This window comes from Equus caballus, chromosome 9 (genome assembly GCF_041296265.1).
Source record: "Equus caballus isolate H_3958 breed thoroughbred chromosome 9, TB-T2T, whole genome shotgun sequence".
Taxonomy (NCBI): domain Eukaryota; kingdom Metazoa; phylum Chordata; class Mammalia; order Perissodactyla; family Equidae; genus Equus; species Equus caballus.
The window spans coordinates 34,641,601-34,663,858 of NC_091692.1; the positions used below are offsets into that span (position 1 = coordinate 34,641,601).

The following is a 22,258-nucleotide window of genomic DNA, read 5'->3' on the forward strand; positions in this document are numbered from 1 at the left end:
TCACCTTCTTTTCTCTGAGTCCCACTTTCCTGTAAGATGTTTTCAGAATTATTGATTGCATCATACTTCATAGTCTTATATACTTCAGATGAAAATCTCAGTGGTTATCCATTATCATTCACACTCTCGCATTTGTAATGCTGTTTCATTCCAGAACCCACACAAAACCCTCTGGATATCCTCCACCCTTCTCTTTCATTAAAAATATCTTGCTGTATTCTTTGGAAATTATGCCTATAAGCTGCAGTTCTCTTACGTTCCCCTACCTCTTCTCACAGTTTGCCTCCAATGTATTGCTTTATGGAAAAACTCGTCTTATCCCAGACTTTCTTTAATCTTTCTCTCTTCATTGCTCGTGTATTTCAAGATCAGAAGGTGATCTTTTATTTACCTGCTGCCACCTTTAAATATTGCCCCCTCCACATCTTCCACATCTGTTGACTCATGAATATTTCCTGTCCAAGGACTAAAGCTCTTTCTATTTTTCATGTAGTCGTTCCTGTCTTCCTTTCTCTCTTAGCATTACTTGGATTTCATGATTTATTATTACATTTAATTATTTGCAAATAAACTCAGAACTCTTCCCCAATATTTTGCTATCATTCTAAAAAAATAAAAATATAAAAATAAAGATCGTGGCTGAGCCCAGTAGTGGGGCTTCTCTAAAGAAGCATATGTATATCTGAACATACATTTTGGAAAAATGCATGGTTATGGTGACCCCCTTTGTGTTAAATTTACAATAAAGTATATAAAACAGGCATTTTAACACTGCCTGAAAATCCTCTCACATATCTTAGTAATAGCTTCCTTTCTTTCCTTCTTTTTATAATAGCTTTGTTGATATATAATTCACATAACTTAAAATTCACTCTTTTAAAGCATACAATTCAGTAGTTCTAGTATATTCACACAATCATGCAGCCATCACACCTAATTTGGAACATTTTCATCACCCCAAAAACAAACTCGTACTTATTAGCAATACCTCCCAATTCCCCACTGCCCCAGCACCTGCCAAAGACTAGTATGCATTCTGTCACTATGGATTTGCTTATTCTATAAATTTCCCATAAATGAAATCAGTATGTGGCTTTTAATGATTGGTTCCTTTCACTTAGCATACTGTTTTAAGGTTTCATCTAGGCTGTAGCATGTAACAGTACTTAATCCCTTTTTATTGATGTAATTCATTGTGTGGATATACCACATTTTGTTTACTCATTATCATTTGATGGACCTTTAGTTTGTTTCCATTTTGGGGCTGTTATGAATAATGTTGTTAGAAACATTTATATACACATTTTTATAGGAGCATATGCTTTCAGTTCTCTTCAGTATCTACCTAAAAATGGAATTGCTAGATCATATAGTAATTCTACGTTACATTTGACTGCCAATTGTTTTGAAAAGTGGCTGGATGATTTTGTAGTCTCGCCAGCAGTGTGCGAGGGTTCCAATTTCTCCACATTCTTTTAACACTTGTAACTTGTCTTTTTCTATCTTAGCAACCCAAATGTGTATGAAGTGGTATCTTTTGGTTGTGATTTACATTTCTCTAATAACTAATGGTGTGGAGTTCCTTTTCCTGTGATTATTGGTCATTTCTGTGTCTTCTTTGGAGAAATGTCTATTTAAATCATTCGTCTATTTTTCAATTGGAGTATTTGCTTTTGTTAGATGTATATTTGTTTATGTATTCAGGATACAGATCTTTTATCAGATAAATGATTCACACTTATTTTCTCCTATTCTAGTTGTGCTTGTACTTCTATGTTGTATTTCTACTTTATTGTAAGATCCTTTGAAACAGAAAACTTTTTAATTTTGATGAAGTTCAGCTTATCAATTTTTTATTTTATCACTTGTCATCTTGGTGGCATATGTAAGAAAGCATTGCTTCTACAGCTTCTGTATTTTCTTTTTGATAATTTTAAAGTTTTAGCTCTTACATTTGTGTCTATGAACTATTTTCAGCTAGTATTTATATAAGTTGTGGGATAGGGGTCCAACTTCATTCTTTTAAATGTACATATCTAATTGTCCCAGCAACATTTGTTGAAAAGGCTATTCTTTCTCAGTAATTTGTTTTGACATATTTTTTGAAAGTCAATTGACCATAAGTGTATTTATTTATATATTCTTAATTTATTCCTACTGATGTCAATATATTTATTTATGTCACTGCCATTCTGTCTTGATCACTGTAGCTTTGTAGCAAGTTTTGAAAACATCAATTGTGAGTCTTATAATTTACTTCTTTTTTAAAGAAGTTATTTTTTCCCCCTTTTTGGGCTACTTTTGGTCCCTAAACTTCCAACAGAATTTTAAGTCAGCTTATAAATTTCTGCAAAAAAAAAAAAAAAACTGGAAATGTGAGAGGTATTGCATTGAACCTACAGATCAATTTCGTTATATTGCCTTCTAAATAACACTAGGTCTCTTGATACAAGAACTTGTTCTATAGTATTCAGTATACAGATTTTATACTTTTTAAATTAAATTTATTCCTAAGTATTTTATTCTTTTTCATGCTATTATAAATAAAATTATTTTCTTAATTTAATTTTCAGGTTGTTCATTGCTAGTGTATGGAAATACAATTGATTTTTGTTATGTTGATCATATATCTCACAACCTTCTTAAACTTGTTTATTAGCACAATAGTTTCTTTGGGGATTCCTTAGATTTTTTTATATACTAGATTGTGTCTTCTGAGAATAGAGATGATTTTACTTCTTACTATCCAAGTGCCTTTTTATTCCCTTGCCTGATTGCCCTGGCAAAAACCGCAGTAAAATGTTAAGTAGAAGTGGCAAGAATGAACATTTTGTCTTTTTCTTGATTTGGGGGGAAAGCTTTCAGTCTTTCACTATCAAGCATAATGTTAGTTATGGTTTTTTCATAGATGCCTTTTATGAGGTTGATCAAGTTCCTTTCTATTCCTAATTTGTTTTTCTATTCCTAATATGCTTTTATCATGAAAGAATTTTGAGGTTTTTTTCACAGGATATTTCTGCACCTATGGACAGGTTCATGAAGCTTTTGCTCTTTAATCTGTTAATATAGTGTATTACATCAACTGATGTCCATGTGTTAACCAACCTTGTATTCTTGGGATCAAACTGACTTGGTCATTTACGAAATCCTTTTTATATGTTGTAGGATTAAGTTTGCTAGTCTTTCATTGATGATGTTTACATCTATATACGAAAAGAAATATCAACATTTCTTTCTTTGTGATGTTTTTAACTGGTTTTCGTATCTGGGTATTACTGGCATCATGTAATGAGTTCAAAAGTGTTCTCTCCACTTCTGTTCTTTGGATGTTTTTGTGAAGGATTGAGGTTAATTCATTAAATGTTTGGTAGCATTCACCAGGAGAGACATCTGGGCTTATGTTTTTCTTTATGGGAAATTTCTTGAATGTTAATTCAATCTAGTTCTATTCAGATTTGCTAATGTTTCTGAGTCAGTTTTAGAAGTTTATGTCCTTCCAGGAATTTCTTTCTGTCTAATTTATTAGCATGTATTTGTTCATCGTATTATCTTGTAATCTTCTTTAATTCTGTAAAGTCGATAGGGATGTCTTCTCACTCATTCTTGGTTTTGTTAATTCGAGTCTTCTCTTTTTTCGTGTTCTGCCTAGTCAAAGTTTTATCAATATTTTTATTATTTTCTAGGCGATAACTTTTGGTCTTATTGACTTCCTCTATTGTTTTTCTATTTCAGTATTTCCACTCTAACCTTTATTATTTCTTTTCTTCTGTTGCTTTAGAATTAGTATTTTTAACCTAATTTTTAAAGATGAAAGAGTAGGTTCCTGATTTAAAACTTTTTATATTTTAATGTAGATATTTACAGCTATAAATTTCCTTCTAAAAACTCCTTTTGCTGCATCACATAAGTTTTTGTATGTTTTCTTTTCATTTTCATTCTTCTCAAAGTAATGTCTAATTTCTCTTGTTATTTATTATTTCATGGATTGGTTATTTAGGAGTGCATTGTTTAATTTCCACATATTTATGAACTTTCCAAATTTCCTCCTGTTATTAAATTCAATTTTATTGCATGTGGTTGGAGAACATACTGGGCATGACATCAATTATTTTTTCTTTATTGGGACCTGTTTAATGGCCTAATATATGGTGTTTCTGGAGAATATTCCATGTATGCTTAATAAGAATGTGTACTCTGCTATTGTTGCATGGGATAATCAAAACTCTCTCTTAGTTCTAGTTGGTTTTTAGTTATATTCATGTCTTTTTTCTACTTATTGAACTTCTGCCTAGCTGTTCTATCCATTACTGAAATTGGGATATTGAAGTCTTTAACTATTATTGTTGAATTGTTTATTGCTTCTTTACATTGTGCTATTTTTTATTTCATGTATTGTGGGTCTCTGTTTTTAAGTGCATATGTGTTTATAATTGTTCTTTCTGATGGTTTGAAACTTTACCATTATAAAATGTCCTTTTTAGTCTCTAGCAATAAATTTTGCCTGAAAGTCTATTCTTCTCTGATATTAGTATAGTGACCACAGCCCTGTTTTTGGTTATTGTTTGTATTTATTTTTTTCTTCTATTTAGTTTTAACTAATATATGTTTTTTATCCAACCAGAATTGTCTGTAGACAGCATATAGTCAAACAACTTTTTATTCATTGCCTATCTCTGCCTTTTCACTGAAATGCTGAGTTCGTTTTTATTTAATTTAATTACTAATAAGAGAGGATTTACATCTCCATTTTGATATTTACTTTCTACATATTTTAAGTATTTTTGTTTCCTATTCCTCCATTACTGTCTTCTTTTATGTCAAATAGGTCTTTTCAAATATACAATTTTAATACTGTTCTTTTTAAATTTCTTTTAGTTATTTTCTCAGTGGTTGCACTAGGATTACAATTCATATTATAATGTAAAGCAATTGAGTTCAGATTAATTCAAAGTTATTTTCAAATTTACATTAAAAAAACATTACTCCAATATACTTCTTTCCCTACCTTTGCTTTTGTCTATTATTTCCATACAAATTATGTTTTTATGCAGTATAAGTCCATCCACAAATATTTCTAATTATTGCTTTGCAGTCTAATTATTGCAGTTTGTTTTTTTTAAATCATATGGGAGAAGAAAAAAAGTACAAACAAAATTACACTTACACATTTTTCATATATTTACTCATGCAATTGCCTTTACTGGTGTTCTTTATTTTTTCATGTGGATTTGAGTTATTGTTAGTGTCTTTTCATTTCAGTTTGAAGAACTTCCTTTATAATTTTTTTAAAGAAATTATAGATCTGCTCATGAAGAATGCTGTTTTTGTTTATCTGGGAATGTCTTAATGTACTGTTTATTTTTGAAGCATTATTTTGCTGGATATGGAATTCTTGATTGACACTATTTTTTATTGATTGACATTATTATTTGGTTTCAGCACTTGAAATATGCCATCTTTCTGCCTCCTGGCCTCCACAGTTTCTGATGAGAAGTTGATTGTTAATCTTATTGTGGATCTCTTTTACATGGTAAATTACTCTTCTTTGTCTTTAGCTTTCAACAGTTTAATATATCTGAGTGTGGGTCTGTTGAGCTTATGCTACTTAAAATCAGTTACACTTCTATATGTGTAGACTAATGTTTTCCATCAAATTTGGGAAATTTATAGCCGTTATTCTTTCAAATAGTCCTTCTGTCCCTTTCTCTTTCTTATTCTGGATTTCCCATTACGTATATGTTGGTTTACTTCATGGTGTCCTGCAGGTCTCTGAAGCTCTGTTCAGTTTTCTTCATTCTTAAGACTGGATAATCTCACACAATCTATGTTCAAATTAACTGATTCTTTCTTTCTACTTTCTTAAGCTCTTCTAGTGAATTTTTCATTTCAGTTATACTTTTGAACTCCAGAATGTCTATTAGATTATTTAAAAAACACTCTCTCTTTATTGTTATTCTTTATTATGAAACATCGTTATCATACATTCCTCTAATTCTTTGGACATGATCTTCCTTTCTTTTTTGAACATGTTTGTAATAACTAATTCAAAATCTTTGTCCAGTAAGTCCAATATCTGGGTTTCCTCAGGAATAGTTTATATTAACTACTTTTAATTTTCCTGTGTATAGGCCATAATTCTTATTTTTGTGTGTATTTGTTGTTGTTGCTGAAACTGGATATTTTAAATAATATAATATGCTAACACTGAAAATCAGACCACACTCCCTTGCCAGGGTTAGCTGTTGTTGCTGTCATTATTCCTGTTTTTTTCATGGCTTGATGAGCAGTGTGTAGGTCCATGCCCAGGATACAAACCTGCAAACCCTGGGCAGCCAAAGCAGAGCACACAAACTCAAACACTATGCCACCAGCCTGGCCCTTCTGTTTGTCAGTCCACAGTCTTGGACTAATTTTTTAAATGTCTGTGTTCTTTTTTATATGTGGTTGTAGAATTCTCTTCTCAGTCAACTTAGTGATTAGCTAATAATTGTGAAAGAACTTCTGTAAATGTCTCCCAGCTTTTTCCAGGTGCAACTGTGTGTGTGTTGGGTACATACTCTGGTAGGCAGTTTGTAGTTTACCTTAGCTTCATTTTCTGCTTGCACTGGACCTCGAGGTCAGCCAGAGATGAGAAATCAGGGCCTTATTAAGTCTTTTCTCAGCATGTACACAGCTCTATACATGCACATGACATTCTGCATTCCCAAGAACATGTCAGAGCTATTCAATGTTCCCTATGGACATCTCATTCCCCAGTTTTCCTTCTAAGGATTTTATTTACCTAGGAATGTCTGAGAATGGCTCTTGGAAGCTGCAACTGGTATTAATACCTCAGGCAGCTGTAATGTTAATTATTTGTCACTGGTTATTTTTGACAAATGTCCTGAGGGTAGGGCTATTCACACAAACTGAGCTTTGAGTCAGGTCAAATAAAGATAAGCTCTGGGATTCTCTGGAGTGTTGCTTTTTGGGGAGCTCCAAATTCATTCTGCACCTTCAAGTGATTGTTTACTATTGATTTACACAACTACTATGGTTATGAGGCTGCTGGTTTTCAAGTCCACTGTGGATTGACTGAATGGGAATAGAGCATGTGAAGAGGCCACAAAGATTGCTCTTCTTACTAAGAATATTTTTTGAGTAAATGCTCCTTGAATTGTTTCATACCTTTGGTCAATCTCAAGATTTCTGAAAAAGTTGAATTGGACAATTGTTGCCAATGTTTTCAGCACTCTTTTGTAGGAAGAAATTTTTGAAGGTCTTTACTCTGCCATTCTGGAAATGTTTCCCTGGATGGCCCTCTTTCTCACTCTGAAACAAGTCTTTCTTAACTTTCCCTCTCTGCTCATACATCCACATCCCCCCACTACACACCCCACACTGCATTATGGATAACTGTATATCCCCTTGATAAAATGAGATATCCTCTTTTATTATCTCAGCAGCAACCCTACAAATCAACCTGGACCAGTACCTGACTTCTTTATCTTCCCTGGTATAACAGTAAAGGATTTGTCCTTCCATTTATCAGACTCTAATTCCTTCTCTTGTGCTTCAATCTTCTGGCATTTTCAAGGCTTTGCTTTTTTATCATCTTTATTTCCTGATCCTCTGTGTCAGCTCTCTCTCAATTTCTTAATCTCTCTCTCTCTTTCTCTCTCTCCTACTCCTTCCCATCTTCCAGTCCTCCCTCTTTCCCTCTTTACGAAATAATTTCAATCACCACTAAACTTAGATGAATCACTAGGAGGATGATAGGACATTGTGATCATTGAGCTGAACAGATCATTCTTTACCTCCAAAAGTAGATGTTTTTTCTTCAAAACAAAATTGATTTCTTTTTCATTTCTCACTGCTCCTATCTGACAAACACACAAAAAGTAAAAATATACTGCATGTAAAATGACACTCAAACTTTTTATCACAGTCTAGTCTACATATGGCCTCTTATTACAGCTACCTTTCAAAACTGCATCTCAAGCATATCTCCCATTATGCTTTGAGCACGTTGACTTTATCTCAGTTTCTCAAATACACTGAACTCTTTTTCTATAAAAAGTCCTTTGTCGTCATAATAAAAATGTAAAATTGAAGTTATCATCTTAAGAAACTATGTCAAGAGCATTCATTATCATAAAAATATTTATCATTAATAGTATAGTTAAAATTCTAAAATATGCTTGTGCAATCTGATGTTATACAAATGGTTTTAAAGTAAAATTGAAATTGAATTTCTGTGTTAGAAGTTGAAGTTGAAGTTGGTCAAGAGTTACAGCCTCACATAGAATTCTGAGCTTTCCTGAAAAAATAATTTTCTTACTGCGTGAAAACATGGTTTCTTAAAATATTTTTAATACAGATCCTTTTATTTCTTTTCATGTTTCCTTAATTATTTAAAACAGGGTGAAACAAAATGTATATGGTAGCTATTGTGTGCAATAGACTATATTGCTGCTATTTCATTCCATTCTCATGAAAATCATCTTAAAAACCTCTTTGTTTCCATTCTACAGGAATTAAAACCTACTGGTTTTCACTAATTCTTCTGTTTTTTCTCCTATACTGCACTACCACATTGTCTAATATTATTAACAAATCATCTGTTGATTTTGTAAATAAAGTTGTTACAATTGTTCCAACATTGTTTAAAAATACGTTTACCATTGCTATTATATAGTTAATTCTGATATGATCAATATTTTATTTATCTTTTAGTTTCTAACATCTAGGCTACATTTTAGTTCAAAACAATGCAAAACTCAATAACTCCAAATTTTATGATAGCAGTTTACATTTATTTATAAGAGAAGCTGATTTCTAACTCACTCCAAAATGGATGTATATGATTGACAAAGGGCTCCTTTCAAGACCTAATTCAGGGACCAGATCCCTTCCACCTTGGGGCTTGACTGTCTTCAACAAATGGCTTCCAAGATAATATATTTGTCTGGATGAAACCAGAGGAGGAAGGTATTTATGTGCCAGGCTTGAAAGTGGTGTACAACTTACATTCTATTGGATAGAAGACAGATATGTAGTTGGGTAATATAGTTTAATGTGCACTTAGAAAAGTAAATTTGTTATGTGAACACTTAACCAGTTTCTGACACATGATGTGGTATCATTATTAAAATTTATATGATTTGAGGGGCCGGCTTAGTGCCGTAGTGGTTAAGTTCACTCACTCTGCTTCGATGGCCCAGGGTTCTCAAGTTTGTATCCTAGGTGCAGACCTGGCACTGCTCTTCAAGTCATGCTTTGGTGGCGTTCCACAAAAAGTAGGGGAAGATAGGCACAGACGTTAGCTCAGGGCCAATGTTCCTCACACACACACGCAAAATATGTGATTTGAATAAAAGTACAAAAGAAGAATCTGTATTTCACTTAAGATTAATGCCAATATTTTTCAACTTTTGCTCTAATTTTTCAGAGATTCAGTCACAGTAAAATTCTACTTGATTTTTACTTCTATTTCTCTTCTAATCATATTAATCTCTTGGAGCTTTGTGACAAATTGAATGAGTTAAGTGGTATCATGTTATGTTCTCATTATCTGTACTGCAAAAACTTTTGCTTTAGAAGATGCCCCACAGATATTCCAAATTAAGAAGGCTGGATAAGTTTTAATAGTGAAAATTTTTATTCAAATACTAAAAGAACGATTCTATCAGTCTTCTTTCTAGTAATTTCCTTTCTCTAATAATTGGCAATGGGCAAGAATATATAGAAAATTATAATCCTACTCACCATTTTGAGAAAAGGCTATCACAGTTTACAAACTTACTGCTTAAATCCTCTTAAATTCCAATAGATAGAGCATTCTAGATTTACTTACAGCCCATGACAGGCATTTAAAATTAATGATCATTCTTACAATAAACTAAGAATGTAATTCTCATACTAGAACTATCCCCAGAGGGATTTTTTGACAATGTTACCATGAAATTTCAATAAAGTTCTTTAAATTATGGTGCTAATTTGAAGACTTTAAATACAACACAACATTTAGTTTGCATTTATGTCTTTGTAGCAGGATATAAACTTCAGTGTCTAAGATATTAGGATGATTCCAACTTCTCTGGGATAAACACTAAAGTGTATGAAGTTATTCACCACATCAAAAATGTTTACAATCCAGTATGAAAATAAAATATTATACATTCAAATGTATGTGTTTGAATTTAAGTTAAAAGAACACACTCACACACACACACACACACACACACATTGGATTTAGAAAGAAAATTTAAAAAAAATCTTAATTAGTCAATAGTCAAAATAGATTGTCAGGTTATATCTATACATAAAAACATTTTTTGAGGAGGAGTGAGGATGATTGGCACTGAGCTCAGTAGCCCCATACTTGGAATCTATCACAGACAGACAGATGGCCCCCTAGTGATTCTTGCTCCCGGTGTTCACACCTTTGTGTGATCCTTCTCTCCTGAATCTGCGCATAACCTGACCAGGGACTTGCTTTCAGCCAATGGAATATGACAAAGGTGATGGGATGTCACTCTCATGATTTTGTTACATTATATAAAATTCAGTCTTGCTAACCACTCATTCTAGAGAATTTTCATGCTGGCTTGATGAACTATGCAACTATGCTGGGAAAGCCTATGTGGCAAAGAACTGTGGGCATCCTTTAGGAGTGAAGGACAGTCTCCAGGAGTGGATGACAGCCTCTAAGAGTGGAGAATGGCTTTTGAGGGTGGAACAACCTTTAGCAATAGAGGATAGCCTCTGGAAGTAGAGGATAACCTGTAGGAGTGGAGGATGGCGTCTGGGAATGGCAAATGACTCTAAGAGTAGATGACAGCTTCTGGGAGTGGAAGACAACCTCTAAGAGTGAAGGATGGCCTCTAGGAGTGGAGGACAGCCTCTGAGAGTGGAGGACAAACTTTAAGATGGATGACAGCCTCTGGGAGTGGAAGACAGCCTCTAAATGAGGAAGATGACCTCCAGGAATGGAGGGTAAACTCTAGGAGTAGATGACAGCTTCTGAGAGTGGAGGATGATCTATAGGAGTAAAGGATGGCATCTCATGAAAGATGACCTTTAGGAGCTGAAGGCAGACTTCAGTCTCCAGACAGTAAGTTCTACAGACACAAGAAAATCAATTCTGCCAAACTCAGTGATGTGGAGAGAAGATTCTTCTCGATTATGACTCCAGATGAGACCCCAATTTTGGGTGAAATTTTTTCCAACCTTGTGAAACCCTGAATAAAGGATCAAGTTAGGCCATACCAAGATTCTTGACCCACAGAAACTGTGATATAATAAATGTATTATCCATCAAGTATGTGGTAATTTTCTATAGAGCAATAGATAACACCGAAGCCCAGTGGAGGCTTAAAGAAAGGAAGCATGAAATTGAAAGATTATGAAAGTTCCGGCCTGGACATCAGGAGTGACGAAAGGGCTATCTCACCTCTGTCTGGTGAGCCAAGATTAGAACCTGGTCATAGTCTGATTCTTAAGGTAGTCAAGCAGGATCTTTGTGATTCACTTATTGCTTGAAAGAAGAATGATGCTCTGTAGAGTTATGGCCAGAGCGTTAGCTAAGAACAAAATGCCCCTTTAATTGGTGTCTTACGCAATTTCTCAAGAAGCAGAGGCTGACAAGAGGGATTTGGGTGCATTTGATTTATTGAGTGCTCTTAAGGAAAAATATATAAAAGAAAGAAAAACAGAAGAGATGTGCAAAGCTCTGATCTTAGGTGAAATATGTCCCTGGCCTGATCCATGAGGATTCTGGAGCTCAAGTTTTATCATTTCCTTGCTTCTCCTTGAGGCTAGACCTGGGTCTTATAGCCCTGATGGCAGTCATCATGGGCTGCAAGACACAAAGAGGGTGAGTTGTCAGTTGTTAGAACCCCACATCACAGGATCCGGGGACTGGTGGACTGCTTGTAGAGATCTGTTATGGAAGGTGCAGCCCACGCCAGGAGTCCCAAGTAAGGAGAGTGGTTATTCAAGGTCTCAGGCATGTGGTCCAAGGCCATGCACTGCATTGCCCAAGCAAATATTTTCTTTCTATCCTTCCATGTAACTCTTGCCTTATTCCTCCAAGATCTTGAGATGATTTCTAATCATATATCTTTCCTTTCCCAGTGTAGACTCTGAATCCTTAGTTACTAGATTCTTAAAGCATAAGCTAACAAATGGGAGAGGAGGTGTCTACTGGATTGTGACATTCAGTATTATAGGACCACATGCTGGTCGCATAGTCTTGTAAGTCCACAAGTCCTAGAAGAGTAAGATCGTTTTATTTCAAATGGTATTATTTCATAAACTTGGCATATGGGATTATAAGTTCCTCACATATATAGCTATTGTCTCTCTTACTAGGAAGAAGGTCTGGGCGAAGTCATGTTTGCCTGGATGTTTAACCTCATTGCCTTGGCTCTAATATTTTTGGGTTGCCATGTGCTCCCACTGCATTTCTTGTGTAACTAAAACATTCATGAAAGAAAACTTAAAATGTCAAAAACTACGATCATTGTATTTTGATATAAACGTAGATACTAAAACAACTGACATAGGTATGTTCTTTTTCTTAAAAATTGAGTGGAAAAGAAAGGATGCTGATTAAAATTATTGCTATAATGTTTAAAATTTTGGTATTTTTTTCCTGTGGAAAGAATTGATAAAATTCTAGTGAAGTTTTTATCGAAATCTGTGTTATCAATGAAAATTCACCAATATTGACAATTCTGATTCAATGATTTTGCATTCAAAATTGTAGAATTAAAATTTTTTAAAGTTAAATCACTTTCAAATAATCTATCCTTTAAAATCCTAGGCTCAACTGATCATACAGTTATGTGTCTGGGTGTGTGCATTCCAGCCTGCCATTCTAGCAATAATTTTCACATTCTCCCTGTTGTGTGGGTCTTAGGTCTATTTTCCTTACACCCATTTTCTTCGTTCTGTTTCCCTGCTTTGTACTTTAAGGGGCTTACTTTGTGTGCTGTGTTTGTTTGGGTCCTAGGTCATCAAGCTTCTGGTTGAGTTTAATTGGAGGGCAACAAAGGGACATATCTTCTTTTTCTATCTCCGCCATAGGTGGAAAAACCTGCAGTGTCAGAGTGTCCTCCATGCCTCGAAATCCTCCTGATAGACCTGCTTGCTGTGTTTCTGGTTTCTGCTGGTAATTCCACCCCTGGGGGCTGGCAATAGGGCCTCTTTCATGTATCCTTCAGGCGGGTGTCACTGATCTCTGCAATGCTCCACCATCCCATTTGGATTCTCATTTCTCACGTTATGTGTGAAGTTAATTCTCTGTATAAATTTCTCTCTGTCTTAACTGTGTTTAAATACTGAAAATTGCTTCCCTTATATGTTGGATTCTCATTCATAGATATATTACTTAAAACTCTTACATATTGTAAATTAATAAGTTTATGATTTATTTCATTGAATGAAATTATTTAAAGATTTGTATACTCTTGGATAGCTTATATGCAACTGAAAATTACTATAAATAATGTCATCATTAATATTTTGCACATCAATTTTTTTATTTACATACCTGATAGTATCCTTTGGATAGTTTCACAGAGTGGAAAATTCTGGATGTTTTAAGGCCCTTGATACAATACAAAGTTATTTTCCATCAAGGCCAAACCAATATCCATTTCAATAATTATTAAGTACCATCGTTTTAAAACCCTTTGCTAATTTCATAAGAAATGGTTCCAGTTCTTATTGTTGCATAACCCGTTACCTTGCACTTAATGGTGTTACACAACAATCACTTTGTTATGCTTATGGATTCTGAGGTTCAGGAGTTTAGGCAGGCTCAGCTGGCTGTCCTTTAGCTCCTCTTTGTATATACTGATAGCATGCAGTGGAACTCAGATGGCAGGAAGCATGGGCTGGAGGCAAGAGGTGCTTCATTCATACATCTGATGACTTGGTGGAGACCAACTGTGACTCTCAACCAGCCCCTCCAGGTGGACGCTAGCATGGCATTAGGACATCTCACAAGGCAGCTAACTTCCCCTAGAATATGCACCTTAAGAAAACCAAGTGGGAGAGCCAGCCCTGATGGCCTAGTGGTTAAAGTTTGGTGCTCTCACTGCTTTGGTGGCCCGGGTGTTTTCCCCAGTCATGGAACCACACCATTCGTCTGTCAGTTGCCATGCTGTGGTAGCAGCTCACACAGAAGTACAATGACTCACAACTAGAATATATGACCATGCACTGTGGCTTTGGGGATGGAAAAAAGAAAAGAAAACCAAGTGGGAGCTGCAGGGCCTTTTCTGATAGCCCCAGAAGTCACACAGATCATTTCTACCATACCTTGTCAGGTGAAGGAGAAAAAAGCCTGCCTCAATTCAAGGGAACAGGAAAGTGGCAAGGTCACATTGTAGAAGAGCCTGTGGTGTGGGGTTATTGTTGCTGCAATCTTTAGAATATACAATCTGCCGCATAAAGGAATGAGAACATTCTGTATTATATCTATATTACATCTAAGAACTTCTTTTTAAAATTATTTTCTGATTAATAAAGTTTTTTAAGTTACAGAAGTATCCTTGGAAAAAATTCTTATCCAAAGTATTGAAAAATAGAGAAAGGAATGTCTCTCTCATGATGCCATCCTTACTATAAAAAAGTAATAAACACTAGCTGATACTCATAACACATAAAGATAATATGTGTTGTACGAAGAAAAATTACAACTAGAGAAGAGTACATAGTACTGATGACTCAAATGTACTTAACAAAGATTCCAATATTCAGCTCTAATGTTGTCCTACCCAGTGGCTGCACACAAATTTGAGTGAAGAAGTTTTTGAGCAAATGTCCACTAAAGAAAAGAAATGCCTTAAGCTAAAATATCATCCAAAGATCCCAGCTTACTCTGAGTCTGAGGACGATCTCTAGCTCCCTGTGTTGGGAACACATTGAAATCCACACACTGATCAACCTACAGCCCATTTGGAAAAATCTTTATCCTCTTAAAATGGCAGCTCAGCCAAAAATCTGCCCAGTACCCCTCTAGAAGACATGACCTTTAATAACCTCCTCCTTAAATATCTTATACTCCCTAAAGCTTTCTATAAATCTTATTTTTTTCTTTCATTTTGGCATGTGTTGCTGATAACAGGAGTGCATCAAGAATAATCAAGAGATTGCACATTTTATAAAAGGAAGAGAAAACATGTGCCACATATAATGGGCACTGTATTTTGGTGACATTTTTATAATAGACTTTGTCTAAAATTAATACGGTCTATTTGCACCATCCAGTCATCTGTTTGTGATTTACATATATATGGAATGTTATTTCACATATTTTTTAGGTCAACTTCTCTAACTACAAAATATCAAAATTATCACCAAATAACCGTATTAAATATGAGCTACTAAATTATAGTCCAGGAAATTCTAAATAAATTAACAAGTTCACCTATTTTCAGCATTAGGATAAATAACAGTTTAATTCTGCTTTGGATTTAGAATACATGATAAACTCTGTGCTGGTGTTAGTTAGCAGCATGATCTCCAATACCAGTGTTCCCTTTTCCTGTTCCTTCGAAGCCTTAGGTGCATAATTTTGAAATTATAATAAGAAGTAACTAGGTCATTGAGACAAAGCCAAACAAAAACCCAGAAGGAAACTTAAATGATGAGTAAATATACGGGTTTTGAAGTTCCAAAGAGTGAGAGTTTAGTCAGGCCTTTGTCACTACTAGTGTGTTAACTTAGCCTCTCCAGTCCTTCATTCAAATAAGTATAAAGAATTGAAGTAAAGGGCAATAGTTAAATGTATGACATCTAGGGCCCAAGTCCTGGGTTTAGCCTTGATTCAGTCTCCCACTGTTAGTTGGCCGTAAGTTTCTTGAATTCTTTGTGTCCCAATTCCCTTATTTAAAAGATGAATTAATATTATCCTCACAAAGTTGTTAAACTGGATGAAATTAGTTAATGGATGGTATTTTCACAAGTAGTGGATCATAAGAACAACTTTAACCTCTTTTTAAGATATTACTATTGCCAGTGCTCACCAGCCAAAGACCTTGAGGAACACACTCATAATTGAACAGTTCCATTTGTTGATAGTTGTTGTAACAAAGGAGATTTCACGTGATGAGGAACCATGGGGAGTCTTAGTAAGAGGGTGTTAGGAAAGGCTTTTTATAGGATTTGAACTTGAAATTAGATGACAGGAAGGAAGATTCAAGGAATCATGGTTTTTCTCTAAATTGGGTGCTGACAGTAGAGGCATTTCTATAATAGGATATCTACATAATTGTTATGTAGGAGGTGGGAGGTATGGGGCAAGATTAAAGCTGTACTTGGTTAAGAAGAACTAGTCACTTTTATTAGCTGGGAGGGAAATGATTACTCACTTTTCTGGTTTGCACACTTCTCACTTCTTATTTTTATCTGTGCTCAGATATGACCATTAGGCAGTCTTTGTTTGCTTTGCTCTGTGGCAGTCACAGAACGTTCTTGCCCAATGTGGTGTTATGTGACTTCACTTGTGTTCAACAGCAGAACACCATGGGCTTTGCAAAAGCCAGGCCAGCTCTCAGCTTACTCCTGGCAGGGCTGGTTTTTTCTTTATTGCTAGTACTACTATTGCCAAGAGGCATCCAAATAATAACTATGTTCCAACACCAACTTAAGAAGAGTAGCATTATCACTAAACATTTTCCCTCTCCTCCTTACAATTCTACGTATTGTTAGCTAGACGACTCATCTTAAAGAATAGCTTTTATCATGACGCTCCTCTAATCCAATATTCATTCATATGCCCTTAAATTTACTATGTACACACTCCAGAACAAGGCTCCAACTTCCCTGACTGCCTCCACATCCCAGACACCTATGATCCAAAACTGCGGGTGACTGATGCCCTAATGCCTCCTTGGCTGTGTCACTTTCTTCTTCAGCGTGGGATACAAATACACTTTCAGAAAGTTTCTTTCATTTGATTGATTTTCAAGTTAATTCCATCTTATGCCAATTACTCTAAGTGACTTAATTTTAATACCTGTAGCATACATTGGTTCACGTGTGTAAGGAATATGTGGGATCCCACCAGATTGAGAAAAAAATAAGGTTGCATTTCCTTGATTCAACACTGCTTTCCCAGAGCCCTTCTGTGACATAATACAAAGATTGGAAAACAATCCAATCCCAAGATTAGTTTCTTGTAGATGGTCCTTGGAGCAAGAACTTAGGCCTACCCCTGAGGCTAAAATATGACACAACTCCTACTGGGGCTGAGGTTCCAGGATATTCTGCCCCACTATTTTCACTGCAGATACTGGAGGTGGGTCTGGGATAAACTAACACCTGGAAATACTGAAAATCTGCTCTCTTCTTGTTTTGCTGCTCCCTCCATTGAAGGAGCCAAAACAACATTTGATTCCTCATGATTCTGCAGAACTTTACTATTCTAGAGTGTATGATGTTGTCTGGGTCAAAACTGACCTAAATTTACAATAATACCGTTCTTTTGTGATTCAGCTTTCTCTCTTTAACACATATCCCCCATATAAACACACATATACAGGATCATCCCCTACCTGACGCCCAATGGGCCCAGAGTGGCCAGTCAGGAGTTCCTGAGGCAGCCATGCACAACACCCGGTGAGCAACACTTAACCAACCCATGAAACCTGTTTTTGTTTTTGTTATTTTAAAAAAGAAAAAGAGAAAGAAAAAAACTTTAGAAGTGAGTTTCTCTTTTAGGATAAATATACACTCTGGTGTCAGATGACTTCAGTCAGGGCTACACAAATCTGTGAAAGTCCTTCTAAAAGTGAAACTGCAGCAGAATGAATAAGGATCTTGATCCCGTTTCTCACTAAAGGAGTATTAGCACCTATGAAAATATTCTTACCATTTTCCAAAAGCATTTAGAGCCAGGATTTTAGAGGAAGATGGCCTTTGTCAAGGTTAGCGAATGCCTTGTTTCTCTAGAAGCAACTTGCTAACTTTTAAAAGAAAATATTTTATTCTAAAAACATATCTAAAATTCAATTTTTCAGGCTCCCTGTTATACAAATTCTATTGATTCATCTCTCACTGACCTTTTTATTACTTGATTTTTGTAGTTGTTGTTGAATTTGTGGTTTGGGTGTTTACATGGGTGTGTTAGGACTGCGACCTCTCATAAAATACGAAAATGGCAATGTAGGATCACACATGCCACCTCTATGTAACTCAACATAATATCTAGTCCAGAGTTTGCAAAAAATGTTAAATCAACTTGTTACTGACTAATTTCTAGTTGAACATTGTTTATGGAGCTCTGGTTGAAGATTCTCAAGTAATAATTTTAGATGTCAGGAAATTCATTATGTATGTTCAATGAGTTCCTTCTTAACTGACACAAATTTGAATACTTAGACTTTGATAAAGTTATTTTATGTCTTTGAATTAAATTAACTAGAGAATTGATTAGCTGTAAAATAGGGAAGAGTATGCTTATAAGCAAAGGAAAATATTCTTCTCAATAAACACACTTTTATAAATAGCCCAAATAAATGGAAACACAGGCTATGATGCTATTATTGATATGATAAATTTCTTCTTCAAAAATTGAGGAATTCTAAAACTTAAAAACTTTGAAAAGAAATGTATCTGGTATGTTTCCCATTAAGGTAATCTTTTAGCAAATACTCTCTGCAAGTTTTTATCTGATAACTAAACTCAAAGCAAGGATATTATTAGAAAATGTTGGATTTTCACTCACATTAGTGTACATTTACAATTTAGTCAACTGCAAAAATGTAATGCACTAATAATGTTATAAAATACAAATGAATATTTTACTTTTTGTTCTCATAAGCATGGGAGAAGTAACCCCTTTTAAAAAATGAGTAGATTTGCAAGAAGATCTAGAATACTAAGGCATGCTTTAGTTCAAGAATTTATGAAATTATACTTCAAGAATATCATTTATGGGTTTTCTTGTCTCCTTACAGGCTTTTCCTTGTTCTTACATTCATCATTTAATCTTTCTAAGTTGGCTCTTTCCAGGTGGCACCTTGTTAGCCAACTTTGGTTAAGTTCCTACAGGACATTTTACACACTGCAATCTGGCTTTAGCATGCATTATTAGAGGGAAAAAAACAAAACTCTCTGAAAACTCACCCTTGATCTCCTATTTTCCACATCCAGAAGACAAATTTAACGTCTTATATTGTGGACCTTTCCAGTGAATCTGGCTGTGCACAATGTGTCCATACGTTCTGTAGACCCAGAAACTTTGGTAAACATACAAACATCCCAGAAATCCTAACGGGATTAGCAATAGCCTCTCGGGCTGGGTAGATTCTAGCGTTTGTGGAACAAGTCTGTCAAAGTCTGGACTTGGTGAGCAGGTTCCTGGAGAGAGGTTCTGGGTCCTGCTGGTGCTGTGAAGCTGCAAGGGACCAGTATGCTGATGCTTTAACCAGGGTAATCCAGAAGACGACTGCTTTCACATGATTTTGATGACAACAAGACTTCTTGGAACACACAGGTCTTCTCTAGCTACAGAAGTCAGTACTTGAGTGTGCTGTAAAATCTGTACAACTAATGGAAACAAATTTTATTATTTTCCATGAATAATATTCATATTTCACAACCAGTCCTTGCCATTTGCTGTGATCTTTCATTACCTGTACTCTACTCTATTCTCAGTTATTCAGATGGTGGTTTCCAGTTTTGTAGATAATCCAAGTTTACATTCTTTTTTTTAAATTTTCCCTTACTGACACCTGTCTCTAGCCTTCTCCTCTTTCAGTTGTCTTGTAACCAGCACAGAAATTATGGTCAAAGAGAAGGGAAATTACAGCCAGTGACCTAAATTCTAAGAAAAATCCCATCACTAAAACTCTTCCATTTAAGCCAATTTATTGAAATGCTCTGGGTTTTGATTGACAACAAGGTAATTAAACCATATCTACAACTCAATGCATTAGGCACTGTCCTTGGAGCTTTTCATATGTAATTTAATTTCCATACTAATCCTACTTTACAGTGGAGGACACTGAGAACTTGGTGTATGACTTACCAAGTGCAGTGCAATTAATTGTTAGCAAAATAAGAATAACTTCTGCTTTCTCAAAATAGTATTCGTTTGAGAGACACAATGCAATATTATGATGTACCAGTGATGAATAATGTCTAAAAGGAAAGTGTCTGAATACCAATAACTTTTAATGTTTCCTGTTGTTCCTAATTCTCATTGTCACAGATTTAGAATATTTAGTGTATTCCCATCAAGAGCTGATAGGTTGTGCGAAAAGTATTTTCTATAGTATAATAAATGTGTTTCTGGAAAAAAAGGAAAATATTAGGAAAGTCTTAATGTTGTATCTTACTCCTGTTTATTAGGTTATACACATAATCTTAGAAAGAATACTTCAAACCTTAAAATTTAGTTTTTTCTTTTTGTCTGAGTGGCAGCATCTTGGTGGGATTCTGAAACTAAGCTTTTGAAGTTGGCAGGTGGTTGATAGCTACTTCATGATTAAATTGTCTACATTCATCAGGGGCAACATACTTCTGCTTTATTATGTAGTTGAATTATATGCTCTCCAAAGAAATAGAAAATATATCAAAAGAACAAATCAAAGTTATCTAAATAAAAATAGGTCTTCCTCGACTTAAGTCCTGATAAAACCATTGTAAATTGAAAATTTAATACACCTAACATGTTGAACACCATAGCTTAGCCTAACCTACCTTAAATGTGCTCAGAACACTCACATTAGCCTATCGTTAGGCAAAATAATCTAACACAAAACCTATCTTACAATAAAGTGTTAAATATCTCATTTAATTTATGTATTTATTTTTTGCTGAGGAAGATTAGACCTAAGCTAACATCTGTGCCAGTCTTTCTCCATGTTATAGGTGGGTCTCTGCAACAACATGGCTGATGAATGGTGTAGGTCCATGCCTAGCATCCAAACCCGTAAAGCTCGGCCTTCAAAGTGCAGTGGGAGCACACCCAACTTAACCACTATGCCATGGGGCCAGCCTCACTCTCATATAATTTATTGAATAGTGTACTGAAAGTGAAACCAGAATGGTTGTATGGGCACAGAATGGCTGTAAATATATCATTGTTTACCCTCGTGATCACATGGCTGACTGGGAGCTGCGGCTCACTGCCACTGGCCAGTATCAGAGGGAGTGTTGTACCACATATCAGTAGCCAAGAAAAAGATCAATATTCAAAGTATGGTTTCTACTAAATGTGTGTTGCTTTCACATCATTGTAAAGTCAAAAAACCCTAAGTCAAACCATCATAAGTCGGGGACTGTCTGTACTAACTTATTTAGGAAATCTATCTATATTTTAATCTCCTGCCCATAATTTGTATATTTCTCTTTTCCCTTCCCTCAGCCTAGGATCAAATATTCCTCAAAGTATTTAGGCCTAATCAAAGTCACAATTAGTCACTAAATGTAGATGCACTGCCTCTACTATTTCTCTTGGTGCATGTCAGCTAGCATTGCATCCTTTCAGGTTCATTTTTATGATAACATCTTTATTTCCTATTAATTTTTCCATGATTTAAATGGAAATACTTGCCAAATGCTCTATTCTCTTATGTCCAATCAACTGTTAAATTCACTTACTGAATTCATAATTTCAGTTAATGTATATTTAAATTCTAGAATTTTCATTTGGAAATTTTACAAAGTCTAATGTCTGGTGAATTCAATCATCTTTCCATATATTTTCTCCATCTGTCTAATTTTGTACATGTTAATAACAGTTACTTACAGTCTTATCAGTAACACTCTATCTGAATTAGTCTGGGGCTATTTCTGTTTTCTTTCTTTTCATGCTTTTTTGTATTGTAACACAGTTCATATTATTTATGTGTCTAGTTACAGACTCAATGCCAGCTATTTGTATAAGCAACATTAATATGATGTTATCTTCTTCCAGGAAAGTTCACCCTTCACTTTAGTAGTCAGACATGGTGGAAATGGATTACCTGATCCAGTAATGCACTGAGATGAATCAGGGATGTGTTGCAAAAGTGGTAACTTTCTGTCTATTCTGGTGCTTCCCTGCAACTAGTGTGAAATTCACCTGAACTTCCAAATGACATCACAAGATACAGAACTGTCCTTCTCCAAGGTAGGTCCTGAAGTCTGATTCATGTTTTTTATTACAGCAATGCTGCAGAAATTGTTCTCTGAGTTTAAAAGGTTTAATACTTTGTTTCTTAGCCTGATATATTACACAACTTCAGAATTTGACAGATTTCTTTATTTCTTACTT

At 35.0% G+C, this 22,258-nt stretch overlaps 1 long non-coding RNA gene across 1 annotated transcript in view; it reads right to left on the reverse strand.

The window, feature by feature from the left end:
- The window catches only part of LOC138915634 (uncharacterized), a 42,082-nt gene that overhangs the window by 13,785 nt on the left and 6,039 nt on the right, over window positions 1-22,258 (reverse strand). The window contains exons 2-3 of the long non-coding RNA XR_011421729.1: window positions 19,123-19,545; window positions 17,550-17,642 (exon numbers count right to left, since the gene is read on the reverse strand). This is a non-coding gene — a long non-coding RNA (uncharacterized lncRNA). The remainder of the gene's footprint in view (window positions 1-17,549; window positions 17,643-19,122; window positions 19,546-22,258) is intronic.